Below are 14,979 nucleotides of genomic sequence, written 5' to 3' on the forward strand. Positions count from 1 at the left end.
TAGTATCCAGCCGTGGGTCACGTGGCGTGCGCCTGCGACCCGGTCCGAAGCTCCGGGACCCGCGGACCCAATCGCGATCCCGCGATCGGTCCCTGGAACTGAAGAATGGGGATAGCTGTGTGTAAACCCCCGTTCTTCACTGTGGCGGCGGCATCGATCGTGTGCTCCCTTTTATAGGGAAACACAATGACATCACACCTACCTATGACTAAGTAGCGTTGATCTGCTACGCAACGCGTCAGGTGAAGGAAAGTGCCGTCGGTGACATCATCTCCGCTCGCGGCCGAGAGCGGAGACCTGCTACCTTGTACACAAACACTCGCTGCATGCTGTTTTTACTATCTGGTAAATGTGAGTGTAATACTTGTTTTAATTATTATATTAAAATCTTGTTGAACATATTACACTATGGAGCTTGCATTTACTTTCATGTGAGTGGTCTGGAGTTTACCCTTTGGTGGACGTTTTGGAGTGACCCATAGCTTCCTTGGATTAAGAGTGTACATTGCTGAAATCCTTAATTACATCTAACAGGCTGGTTTAACCTGTTCTGAGGTGAGAGGCTGGAATTATCTTCACGTTTGGGTCTGCACTAACTACACTGGATTATCGTGCGGTGGATTGCAGCACTTATTTATTTGCTTTGAAACACTATTTGCACTTTTTTGGAAGAGTTTGGACTCGCACTTTATTATAAGTTTTTTTGCACCTTTTCTTTGGAACTTTTTATCAAAAAGTTGAGATTGACTTGGAACACTTTAATAACTTGAAATTACTAATTATATTATCATATATATTTTTATAATTTTTATTTATATTTTTTATGCATATATATTTTTTTACTTGAACGTTATTTATTCACAACTATTGATGTTTTACCTTTTAACATTATTCATCACCCAGATTTTACACTGTGTGCTTTTTGGATTTTCTTACGGAAATTATCACTCACGTTATCACTGTTTGGTGACACTATTGGATTGTTATTAACTACTACAGACCCGCGCTATAGCCGAATGACGGCTTCAGCGCGGATCTGAATATCCAACAGGCCGTCAATTGACGGCCGCCCCTTTGGGCGTTCCCCGCGCGCGCTCCAGAGCGCGCTGCGGGGAAAGTCTGTGTTGGCCGTGTCACTTGGACACAGCCAATCACAGATCGCCGCGAACGGCCAATGAGAGTGGCTGTTTGCGATGCGATCTGTGCGGCCAATGAGAGATGATCTCATATGTAAACATATGAGATCATTTCTCATTGCCGGCTCACACAGAGACAGCGGTGCTGTCTCTGGAGAGGAGACCGATCTGTGTCCCTTGTACATAGGGACATAGATCGGTCACCCCCCCCAGTCACCCCCCCTCCCCCACAGTTAGAACACTAAGCAGTATACACATTTAACCCCTTCCTCACCCCCTAGTGTTAACCCCTTCCCTGCCAGTCACATTTATACAGTAATTAGTGCATTTTTATAGCACTGATCGCAGTATAAATGTGAATGGCGCCAAAAATGTTTCAAAAGTGTCCGATGTGTCCGCCATAACGTTGCAGTCGCAATAAAAATCGCAGATCGACCGCCATTTCTAGTAAAAAAAAAAAAAAAAAAAATAATAATTCTGTCCCCTATATTGTAGGCGCTATAACTTTTGCGCAAACCAGTCGCTTATTGCGATTTTTTTTTTTTTTACCAAAAATATGTAGAAGAATACGTATCGCCCTAAACTGAGAAAAAAAATGTGTTTTTTTTTTAAAAACTGGGATATTTATTATAGCAACAAGTAAAAAATATTGTATTTTTTTTCAAAATTGTCGCTCTTTTTTGTTTATAGCGCAAAAAATAAAAACCGCACAGGCGATCAAATACCACCAAAAGAAAGCTCTATTTGTGGGGAAAAAAGGACGCCAATTTTGTTTGGGAGCCATGTCGCACGACAGCGCAATTGTCAGTTAAAGCGACGCAGTGCCGGAAGCTGAAATTTCACCTGGGCAGGAGGGGGGTATATGTGCCCGGTAAGCAAGTGGTTAATGTATTGACTATCAATTATTATTTTTAGTATTTATTTTTATATTATTAATTTTCACTATTTCCACCTTGCTCATCTCAATGTAGATGCTTTGAAGGTATTGGAAAAAAGGAGTGAAACATATATATTGGATTCAATGATCACTATCCATACGTTGCTGTGCGATATTTGGCATTATAGTTATATATCCATTCTAACTGGCAAGCGCCTCTACTTACCCCCCTTTTACACCTAAAGTTAAACCCCCTACAGTTGTAAACACACATGAGGTCACACATAACCCCATCAGCGCCCCCTTGTGGTTAACTCCCAAACTGCAATTGTCATTTTCACAGTAAACAATGCATTTTAAATGCATTTTTTGCTGTGAAAATGACAACGGTCCCAAAAATGTGTCAAAATTGTCCGAAGTGTTCGCCATAATGTCGCAGTCACGAAAAAAATTGCTGATCGCCGCCATTAGTAGTAAAAAAATGTTTTCATATAAAAATGCAATAAAACTATCCCCTATCTTGTAAACGCTATAAATTTTGCGCAAACCAAACGATAAATGCTTATTGCGATTTTTTTTTACCAAAAATAGATAGAAGAATACGTATCGGCCTAAACTGAGGGAAAAAAATGTTTTTTTATATATTTTTGGGGGATATTTCTTATAGCAAAAAGTAAAAAATATTGATTTTTTTTCAAAATTGTCGCTCTATTTTTGTTTATAGCACAAAAAATAAAATCTGCAGCGGTGATCAAATACCACCAAAAGAAATCTCTATTTGTGGGAAAAAAAGGATGCCAATTTTGTTTGGGAGCCACGTTGCACGACCGCGCAATTGTCTGTTAAAGCAACGCAGTGCCGAATCGCAAAACCTGGCCGGGTCCTTTAGCTTCATTTTGGTCCGGGTCTTAAGTGGTTAAAGCAGCATCAACCAAAGGAGCTGATTCCAAGTGTTTCACCTCTTCATTTTTAAATGGGTACATCTTTGCTACTTTAGAGAGCAACAAGTTTTTCCTTTCTGTGCCAGACCATTCATCAGTGATAATTTCTCCAAGTTCACCCAAAAGGGGAAAGTTTGGGCACACCTTCTTGAGTTGTTTGAAGTATTTTCTTTGTTTAGCAGGTGCTTCCACCGGTTCTTCCCATTTAAAAGCAACTTTTACTGCTTTGACCAAGTTTGGCACTAGGGAAAAATCAAACCCTGTGGGATTGATAACACTTTCCACATCACTAGTGGGGGACACACTTGGGGAGCGGTTACGCTGAGATTCAGGGTCATCCTGCACAAGCACTGGGGCTGGATCAACAGGAGGAACGATAGTACAGCTGGAATCAGATTTGTTCAGAGATTCCTGGACCACTCTTCTGACCAGAGTGTCTAGAGCAGTGATGGCGAACCTTGGCACCCCAGATGTTTTGGAACTACATTTCCCATGATGCTCATGCACTCTTCAGAGTAGCTGAGCATCATGGGAAATGTAGTTCCAACACATCTGGGGTGCCAAGGTTCGCCATCACTGGTCTAGAGGATGACCTGGGACGTCCGGACCTTGATCTGGAATGACAACGTTGTGGTCTAGATTTGTCATTGTCTTCACGTGCCGAAGGCTGATGTTCAGACCTAGAGGGGCTGACGGAGAGGAAAGAGTTAACATGCTCCCAAACAAAAGACCCAGACAGGTAGAGGAAAAGAAAATTCCACCCTACCTGCAGCGTAAGGGTTGGCCACTGGGGGGCGGTGACACATCCATTGTAGAAGGAGTACACAAACTAAAAACAATACATCAAGCAAATAATAAGGACAAGGCAAGATAAAAACCACTTCAGCATTATAAGGCAGCAGTGCAGTATAGCATCTTACCTCAAGAAACAGAGAGCTGTGCCTGGGGAAGCAGCAAACAGAGTCAGCAAGGATTCCCAAGAATAGCTGTATCAGACAGCTATTTAAGCTTGCCGCCCTGTGATGACGTCACCGCTCACACCACGCACACCGCTCGCCTGCGCTGTGTCCGGCGTGACCCCACGGACCTCGCGTGCATGCACGATCGCGGCAAGTAGTCCGGACTGCGCACGCGCAACCAAGCCTCGTTCAAGAACGAGACTTGCGCATGCGCAGAGGACAGAAAGCGGCAAACTGGAATGCAGATGCGCTCCAGCGGCCATGACCAGGAGGCAGAACGGAGCCAAGACAAACAACACACAAAAACGGCTGCCATGTAAAAAGTAAGCGATACATTACCACGGAATCCACCCGATCTGGCCTGGAACTGAGAGCTGTGAAGCTCAAACTGCACGACCTGGCAATTTCTCTAAAAGCGGCCTCCAGCTAATAGCTAGGACGTTTGGCCATGTTGCTGCTTGCCTGCCAATGGCTGGCTAGTAAGCTCTTCAGGACATCGCAACCACTGCCCGTGTCCACCCTGCTAATAGCTGGGACTTGTTGGACTCCAGAACCGCCTAGACAAAAATTCACGTGCAAACCACCAGGACTGGACCTTTTTTTTTAAGGTAAGACTACCTAGGTCCTAGGAGGAGGACAAAAAGGAACACGGTCTCTGACCAGAAGCAAGGATTTATAGGAGTAGGGTCCTATGAGGTATGAGAGGCGGGATTAACCCACACGTAGGCTGCCATGGAGTCTGTGAGGAAAGGTTCTTTTAAGCTAGTGCATTGTTGGTTCACTTACCTTTTCCTTCCATTTCCCTTCTAAATGTTTTTTTTCTTTGTCTGAATTTCTCACTTCCTGTTCCTCCTCAGTAAGCTGTTCTGGCTGACTAACCCCCAGCCAGAATGGCTCGGATGATGGTGGAAAGCTTACTGAGGAGAAACAAGAAGTGAGAAATTCAGACAAAGAAAAAAAACATTTAGAAGGGAAATGGAAGGAAAAGGTAAGTGAACCAACAATGCACTAGCTTAAAAGGAACCCATTTAGAAAATAAAAACAAACCTTTACAACCCCTTTAAGGCATAGCATTACACATATATTTTTTTAATAGTGTCATTCTGCAGCAAGAGAATACAATGTACAAAACTTCTAGCTCTAAAACAAACCCTTGTTATAGTGCACATTCTACTGAGACACCCTAGGAGGATATAGTGTTTAAGTCATAGTCATGGGATAAAGTATCATCTACAAAAAGATCTTTGTAAATATTTTTAGCTAAAGGCTTGTCCAGACACAATTTCGTAATTATTACACAAATCAACTATAACAAATTAAACTTATGTAAAGCTCTTAAAACTTTGTGACCTCACAAAATATGATATGGTTCAGTAAAATAGTTTCCATCAGCAGTGTACTAATACCTGATTGCTCAAAGCAGACCTCCAGACAAAAGTAACAAGATAAAAAAGGAAAGGTCAAATAAAAGATAAGTAAAATCAGCTTCACCTTCAATCCAGAGATTTCCTCCATGGCACGTTTTATTTTTCTGCCAGTAGATGTCCTCAGTCTGATGGCCAGCATCATTGACCCCACCTACTCTAAGCCCTGGTCATCTTGGACCTGCCCTGTGACTGGACAGCACTAGGAGAAGTAGCATAGTGATGAGCTCATATATATGTCACTCTGCTTTCTCCTCCAGTCAACATGTTTCTTGCCAGCACATGATCTGATTGGCTCCTTGTGCGTCTTCTCACACTCTAGCCCTGCTGTTCAGGGACTTCAAGAGACTAATACCGGGTCAACGTTAGGTACTTACACTGCTTTATGTTAAAATGAATATGTTTAATGCTGTAATAGTGATTACATATCAACATCCATTTGCAGCTTTTATACCTACCTAGAGTTCTATCTGCTATAGAAGAAATGTGTAGATGTAGAGTGCCATTCTGACCTCCTAAATATTATTGTTGCTTGCTTGTCACCCTGATCCCCTGGCTTCCTTCCTTCAAGGATTCTTCTCCAGAAATGTCAAAGCTGGAGACAGCCAAGGCAGCTACAGTTTTCCAAAGATGGGGAAATTAGCAAAAATCCTATTTCATTTACAATAGGTATAATTTAACCACTTGACCACTGGGCACTTAAACCCCCTTAATAACTAGACCAATTTTCAGCTTTCGGTGCTCTCACATTTTGAATGACAATTACTCAGTCATACAACCCTGTACCCAAATGAAATTTTTGTAATTTTTTCCCCACAAATGGAGCTTTCTTTTGGTGGTATTTAATCACCGTTGGGTTTTTTATTTTTTGCGCTATAAGAGAAAAAATACTGAAAATTCTGTAAAAAAAATAAATAAAATTCTTTGTTTCTGTTATAAAATTTAGCAAATGTGTAATTTTTTTTCATAAATTTTGGCCAAAATTTATACTGCTACATATCTTTGGTAAAAAATAAGTACAAATTGGTGGATATTGATTGGTCTTTGTGAAAGTTATAGCAACCACAAGCTATGGTGCCAATATCTGATCATACCTGAAGTACTGACAGCCTATCTCATTTCTTGAGACCCTAACATGCCAGAAAAGTACAAATACCCCCCAAATGACCCATTTTTGGAAAGAAGACATTCCAAGGTATTTAGAAAGAGGCATGGTGAGTTTTTTGAAGTTGTAATTTTTTCACACAATTCTTTGCAAAATCAAGATTTGTTTTATTTTTATAAATTTTTTCACAAAATTTTCATATTAGCAGGTTATTTCTCACACACAGCATATGCATACCACAAAATACACCCCAAAACACATTCTGCTATTCCTCCCGAGTATGGCGATACCACATGTGTGAGACTTTTACACAGAGTGGCCACATACAGAGGCCCAACGTGCAGGGAGCACCTTCAGGCGTTCTGGAGCACCCAGACCAATTCTGACATTTCTCTCCTACATGTAAAAATCATCATTTATTTGCTAGAAAATTACGTAGAACCCCAAAACATTATATATGCCTTTTTAGCAAAGACCCTAGAGAATACAATGGCGGTCATTGCAACTTTTTATCGTGCACGGTAATTGCACAGCAATTTTTCGAACGTGTTTTTTTGGGAAATAAAACAGTTTTGTGCTTTTTAAAAAAAAAACATTAAAGTTAGCCCAATGTTTTTGCATAATATGAAAGATGAAGTTACACCAAGTAAATAGATACCTAACATGTCACCCTTCAAAATTGCACACGCTTGTGGAATGGCGCCAAACTTCGCTACTTAAAAATCCCCATAGGTGATGCTTTAAATATTTTTACTGGTTACATCTTTTTAGTTGGAGAAGAGGTCTAGGGCCAAAATTATTGCTCTCGCTCTAACGTTCGCAGCGATACCTCACATGTGTGGTTTGAACACCGTTTTCATATGTGGGCGGGACTTACGTGTGCGTTCAATTCTGTATACGAGCACACGGGAACAGGGGCGCTTTAAAAACGATTTTTTTTTTATTGTTAATTTTACTTTATTTATTTTAGTTTGACACAATTTTCCCCCAAAAATAAATGTTTTGATCACTTTTATTCCTATTACAAGGAATGTAAACATCCCTTGTAATAGGAATATAGCATGACAGGTCCTCTTTACAGTGAGATATGGGGTCAATAAGACCCCACATCTCACCTCTAGGCTGAGAAGCCTGAAATAATAAAAAAAAACAAAAAACAATCCTGGCTTCGATCATAGCGGTAAGTCAGAAGAAGCACCAGAGGGCGACAGGAGGGGGGATGTCCCCTTTCGCCTCCCGCAAGAACGATCAAGAGGCGGAACAGCTGCCATGATCATTCTTATGGTGTAGAGAATCGCCGGATGAAAAAGATGATATCTGAATGATGCCTGTAGCTGCAGGCATCATTCAGTAAAGTAATTGAACAACAGTTTAAACACACACAAATATATGTATATGGTTGACTCTGCAAGCGTCCTTGCAAAAGTCAATAAAAACCAAACTAAATATTAATACTAATAAGTCTAAGTGGCTATAAGTAGTCTATACTCGGGAGCTCCCCTTAGTGGGTAATTCTATAAAACACAATTACTTGTAATCTTTGCCAGGCCTGGCCCAGACAACTCTGGAATGCTCCTCAATGGTGGAGTCTATGGTGAATGCGTTGGTGCACTTTACTTTATTTGTAATCCAAGGGATTTAGGCTCAGTCAAAAAGGGGTATGTTCAACACAGGTACTTAGCGTCGGTAAGTTTAACCAGCGTGGCTTTTAGATGTTAGGCCTCTGAGCTAGATCAGCCAACATGCGTGGCCCTGGCATGTGGAGTACTTTAAGTCATAAGGCTGAGGTAATGTTGAAACTTGGGCAAGTGCCCTCTCACCCGAACAGGCCCAGTCCGCCTGAGTCCCTCACGAGAGATGCGCTGATCAATCGCCGCTCCGCAACACACCGTCTCTGGTCTCTCGCTCTCCGTTATTACGACCCTCAGCTGGTGAGTTCCTCCGGTCTCTGGAAAACACAAGCTGGAGGCACTTTGTCTTGTCTCTCTCCGGATGGCTGATCTTCCGATGGATCTCGCCTCAGGCTTCAGGCCTAGCTGCTTGACTGTAGTGCTCTCCCTCGTTCCGCAGAGGGGAGAGCGCCAATCCCAAGAGAGCAAAATCAGCTCCTCCCAGCCTTTAAGTAACCTCCCCCATAAAGCTGTGGGGGGTGCAATGTTGTCTGGGATGCATTGTGGGCACTTTAGTCTATTTCTACCAATGTCAATGGAGTCCATTTCTCCTAATCCTTCAATCCCACAATGCATTGTTTTAGGGAGAAAAAGTAAGCACATATACACAACGTAACTGGAACTCCCAGGGATTTAGGTATACATAACTATCAAATAGTTCCTGATAGTATGACCCCGCTACACACTCCCCCCACTTAAACAGTATGTATCCTGATTCATGCTTTGCAAATACACGCAGAGAAAAAGTTAGTTAGATCATGCAAGGCAACTGTTAGGCATTATCCCTAACAGTATTTAAAGTCAAACAACTCAACTTATGACATAAAGTGGACAGAGGGTCCTCCCGCCTATTTCCATCAGGGGGCAGGCTTCTCTGCCCACTACTCACTAATATGGAGGTAGCATGCCCTGATGTGCCAGGGGGTGAGCTAGGGCGGTCCTCCACCAAAGGTACAGTGGAGGAACTAGGCATGTTACTGGATATTTTAGAGGTGATAATGGCTTCTTCAGAGCATTCCCCCAAATGATCATAGGTCAGTCACTTGGGTGGGTGAATGACTCTTCTTTCTCTCTGTTCCTCAGATACTATAAGTTCAGGGAGGACAAGTTCAAGCTCAATGTCTTTTTCATCAGGTATGTCAGACTCCATATCTTTTGAATCACTCAATTCATTGTCAGATAGGCTTGAGGCCTCCATGGATCTTCTATAGATGATGACTCCACATTCTTCTCTAACTCCTCAGTGATTATTTTATGAGGTACAAATTTCGGAGCTTCCGGTCGAAGTGTCCCACTGTTTGTCACTTTAGATGAGGGCAGGAACGAAGTACTGGGTACTGGTTGTTGAGAAGACCATAACAACTCTGACCCTATCCATTCATCTGTGGACTACTCATCCTCTCTATCTGGATGTGTTAACTGGGATCTGGTAACCGGCCCAAGTGATTTGGAGGTCAAGGGCAATTCTAGAGTTGCAAATGCAGGAGGTATCCGAACAGCTTCAGTGAGGGGTAGTAGATGATTCCTGTGCCAAGTCTTTAGGGGACCCACACTTCGGTCTGATCTGGTATACTGGGAGACCAGGTAACTGTTTGCATATGATGTATAGCTGTGACTTCCAGCGGTCAGCTAATTAATGCTTTCCTGGGATACCCAGATTCCTCAGCCACACTCGGTCTCCTGGTTGTAAATCTTGTACCCTGACCTTTAAATCAAAGTTTCTTTTGTTTCTCTGTTCCCGCTTATCCGAGTTAGCATGGGCCTTCTCATAAGCTGTTTTAAACTACTTCTTAAAGTGGAGGTTCCATCAAAAAAACAATTTTGCTTTAAACTGTAGCTTATGACTAAAAAAGAAAAAAAAAGAATTTGTTTTTTTTACTCATCTGGAAATGCCTGTTGCTATGCGGTCCCATGAAATCTGCCTTTGAAACCACCTAGGATTCTGACATCATCTCCCTCTAATGCTCCTGGGAAATGTGTGTCATCATTTCCCAGGATGCAGTGCGCTGTCCAATTATCACTCCCCATCCAAGACTTCCAGGAAGTAAGTGCCTGTAGGCTTCACAATGCCCACAAGCAAAATGACAACGGTGTAGATATAGTTGTATAAACTATCTTTTTTGAATATCTATGCGGATCGGCGGCGGATTGTTAAATAGTAAGTGACCAGATTTATATTATAAAAACACACGATCAAAGGACATACATTTAAAAAATGCTAATTGTGGTTGGAACTCCGCTTTAACCGGTCTACATAACTCTTATGGGAAGTTGCTGATGTATGATCCAGAGATACACCGAAGGCTAAGTCAACTGGTAATCAAGCTTCCCGCCCGAACATCAAACGGTAAGGTGAGTATCCAGTCGCATCATTTGCAGTGCTGTTATATGCATGCACAATGGCAGCCACATGTTTGCTCCAGTGTTGCTTCTTTTCTGAGCTTAACCACTTCCCGCCCGGCCTATAGCCGATTTACATCCGGGAAGTGGTTGTGAAATCCTGACAGGACGTTCACGAACGTCCTGCAGGATTTTTATGCCGCGCGCGCCCGTGGGGGCGCGCAGCGCGGCGATCGGTGATGCGGGGTGTCAGTCTGACACCCTGCATCTCCGATCTCGGTAAAGAGCCTCCGGCGGAGACTCTTTACCACGTGATCAGCCGTGTCCAATCACGGCTGATCACGATGTAAACAGGAAGAGCCGTTGATGGCTCTTCCTCACTCGCGTCTGACAGACGCGAGTAGAGGAGAGCCGATCGGCGGCTCTCCTGACAGGGGGGGTTCGCGCTGATTGTTTATCAGCGCAGCCCCCCCTCGGATCGCCACACTGGACCACCAGGGATGCCCACCCTGGACCACCAGGGTGGGCCAAAAAAAAAAAAAGTAAAAAAAAAGCCTAAAAAAAATAAAGTAAAAAAAAAAAAAATAAAGCATTAAAAAAAAAAGATGCCAGTCAGTGCCCACAAATGGGCACTGACTGGCAACCTGGGTAAATCACCTGTGCTGCCCCACAGTGTCCATCAGTGCCACCCCAGTGTCCAGTGCCACCCCACAGTGCCCATCCATGCCCAGTGCCCACCTATCAGTGCCCATCTGTGCCACCCATAAGTATCCATCAGTGCCACCCATAAGTGCCGCCCATGAGTGCCCATCTGTGCCGCCTATGAGTGCCCAGTGCTGCCCAAGAGTGCCCATCAGTGCCGCCTATGTGTGCCCATCAGTGCCGCCTATGAGTGCCCAGTGCCGCCCAAGAGTGCCCATCAGTGCCGCCTATGTGTGCCCATCAGTGCTGCATACCATCAGTGCCGCCTATGTGTGCCCATCAGTGCCACCTCATCTGTGCCCGTCAGTACTACCTCATTGATGTCCATCAGTGCCATCTCATCGGTGCCCATCAGTGCCACCATATCAGTGCCCGTAATTGAAAGAGAAAAACGGATTTACAAAAAAATTAACAGAAAAAAATAAAAACATAATTTTTTTTTCAAAATTTTCAGTCTTTTTTTAGTTGTTGCGCAATAAAAAAAAATCGCAGAGGTGATCAAATACCACCAAAAGAAAGCTCTATTTGTGGGGAAAAAAGGACGCCAATTTTGTTTGGGTACAGTGTAGCATGACCGCGCAATTGTCATTCAAAGTGCGACAGTGCTGAAAGCTGAAAATTGGCTTGGGCGGGAAGAGGCGTAAGTGCCTGGTATGGAAGTGGTTAATGTTCCCAACATATTCAAAAGAGTTCTGTTAAAGCGTTCAGGCTGAGCATCCCCCTGAGGGTGATAAGGGGTGGTTCTGGTTTTCTCTATGCTCAACAGATCCAACAGTTTCTTTATTAGCTTACTTTCAAAGTCCCTTCCCTGGTCTGAATGGATGCGTTGTGGCAGTCCATAATGTACGAAGAACTTCTCCACTAACACTTTTGCTACCGTTGAGGACTTCTGATCTTTGGTTGGATATGCTTGGGCATACCTGGTGAAATGGTCGGTCACAACTAGGGCATTCCCTACTCCACTCAGATCAGGCTCCAGACAGGGAAAATCTATACACACCAGCTCTAACGGTCCCTGACTTTGGAGATGGCCCATTGGGGCAGCTTGGCGGAGTAAAGTCTTTCTTTGGATACACCGGATGCAAGAATGACAGTATCCCTTGACTTCAGCCCTCATGCCGGGCCAATAGAATCTGTCTCGGACTAGTTGGAAAGTCCTTTCAGGGCCCAGATGACCATGCTGGTCATGGAGTGCAGCCAGAATGGTCTCCCTGTGTTTCCTGGGCAGGAACATCTGCCATTTATCTTCTGGACCATCAGAGGGGCCCCTTCGGTAGACCACCCCTTGATGTAGCTGCAACCTGTCCCACTCTTTGTGCATGAGCCGTGCTTCTTTTGGGAAGTCAGTGAGAAGCACACTTGGGTCCTGGTGTTCCAGGGCCTGTAGAACCAGCTTTCTCAAGGGATCTTCTTCTTGGTCCCTCCTTAGGTCTTTCGTGGAAAGTTTAGGCAGACCTTCACTTCCCATTTGAGCTACGTTACAGTAATACTTGGGCACTCCTACAGCTGAGACTCCTATCTCTTCAGCGCTGGGTCTTCCTCTCATCTGTAACTCCACTCCTTGATACAGAGCTTGCACTCCTTCAGGGGTTATTTGAGTCCATTCTTCCTCCGAGACAATTGACCCATGAGGACTCCTTGACAGAGCATCTGCATCTTTATTCCCCACTCCTGGTCTGTATTTCAGACTGAAATTGAATCCTGAGAGGGCGGCTAACCATCTATGTCCCGTGGCATCTAGTTTGGCTGTGGTAAACAGATAAGTGAGCGGGTTGTTGTCAGTTCTCACCACAAACTCGGTTCCGTATAAGTAGTCCTTTAGCTTATCCACCACAGCCCATTTTAGTGCCAAAAATTCGAGTTTGTGGGTAGGGTAGTTCTTTTCAGATGGAGTTAGACTCCTGCTCACATAGGCCATGGGGCGCAGATAACCACTGTATTCTTGGTACAGCACCCCTCCTAGTTCCTCTCTACTGGCGTCCACGTGCAGTTCATAGGGTTGGGAAGTATCTGCGTAGGCCTATACAGGGGCAGTAGTTAGGCTCTTCTTAAGCTGAATGAGCGCCTCTTCGAATTTGGGGTTCCACTGGTCCCGAATGGACTCTTTAGGCTTCCGAGGCCCCAAATTGATCTTTACGGGTTTCACGGAGTCAGAAGTACCATCTTCCTCCTCAGTCTTCAGCAGTTCATTCAAAGGTCGTGCAATCTTCGCAAACCCCTCCACAAACCTCCTGTAATATGAGCAGAATCCCAGAAATTACCGTAATTCCATCACATTGGTTGGCCTGGGCCAAGAGGTCACCGCCTCCAGCTTCTCTGGGTCCGTTAATATTCCTTCTGCAGAGACAATGTGGCCAAGATAGTGAACCGATGGTTGGTAGAATTGGCACTTCTCTCTGGAGAGCTTTAGGCCTTCATCATTAGTACTTTCTCCAGCCTCTCTTCATGTTCTTCCAGTGTCCTTCCGAACACAATGATGTTGTCCAGATACACCAACACTTCAATTAGGTTCATGTCCCCTACTGTTTTTTCCATTAGTCTTTGGAAAGTGGCTGGGGCTCCTGACAATCCCTGTGGCATGCGGTTGAACTTGAAGAAACCTATTGTAATATTAATATATATGGGTAGTGTAAGATTGGGGGTTGTTAACTCTCGTGGTATGCGTTTTTTCAGTGATTCACACCAGTCAGGAACTATGTTTTAGGGGCATGGTAGCCCATTTTTATTAAAAAGGCAAAAATAAAAAGTTCAATCAAAGGTCCACGCAGGGGGTTTTTCAAATGCAAACAGAAAATCCTAGCCCACCTGGCTCTCTGTAGCAGTACTTCTGCACATTATCTTGGTCACCCAGACCAGCGGACTCCTCAACATAGGCGGCTTCCCTTGAGCGTCTATAGCTCTGCCTCTTGCAGTTACCAATTTCTTTGGCTGTCTCCTACAGCCTCTCTGATTCTGGAGACCTCCTGTCTCTTACACGAGCTGTCTTCAACTGGGAGAGATGAGGTCTTAGCACACTCTCATTATAAGGGCTGTGCTCACCTGAGCACACACCCTGTTGGTAATCACAAAGTCTGGATACAGGGTTGGAGATTCCGTCCCACCCCAGACACTGTGGAATCTCCAAACTACAGAGCCCCATGACAAAGTACCAAAAACCTGGAGAAAGCTGCACCAGCAGTCTTCTCCAGTCCACATCTACGCTCTGTAGAGTTGCACCCAGCAAATGTGCATACCCTGTGTGCATTTTAAACACTATTTTTATTGGGACAGAGCCTCTCTCTGCCACAGTAGGTATTTAAAATATTGTGTTATATGTATGGCATGGTATATCTGTTTTACATACAGGCATTCAAGATTACACATCAAAAGGGTGTTTGCTGACCAAAAGGGTTAGTGGCCAAACACAGATCAAAGGAACAGCTGAAGACCCTTGGATGTGTTAATCTTGTCCAAGACTACCTGAGTGTGTGAGGTATGGCCTGTTAACCTCACAGGGTAAATTGCTTACATACATAAGGAAGTATTTATTGATGGTAATTAAACTTGGGGAAGTATTCATTCAGGGAAACATTTGGTTGACCTGAAAGAACCACTCCCTCCAGTGTGAGACCAGCATTTGAGGCAGTCAAGCTGGCATTCAGTCTTCTTGACTGAGAAATATGGCACATGTCTAGGAAGAGATTTGAATTATATACTCTGTTGGATTTGTATCATCTGTGGAATTTGGACTTTGTTCGTTATTGGAAGTTAATTAAAATTGAGTTCTCTGGAGAGCCTGTGTGTTGTTGCGGAACAACCTAATTTATAGTCATCATACAATATCTA

This window comes from Rana temporaria, chromosome 1, assembly GCF_905171775.1.
Source record: "Rana temporaria chromosome 1, aRanTem1.1, whole genome shotgun sequence".
NCBI lineage: Eukaryota > Metazoa > Chordata > Amphibia > Anura > Ranidae > Rana > Rana temporaria.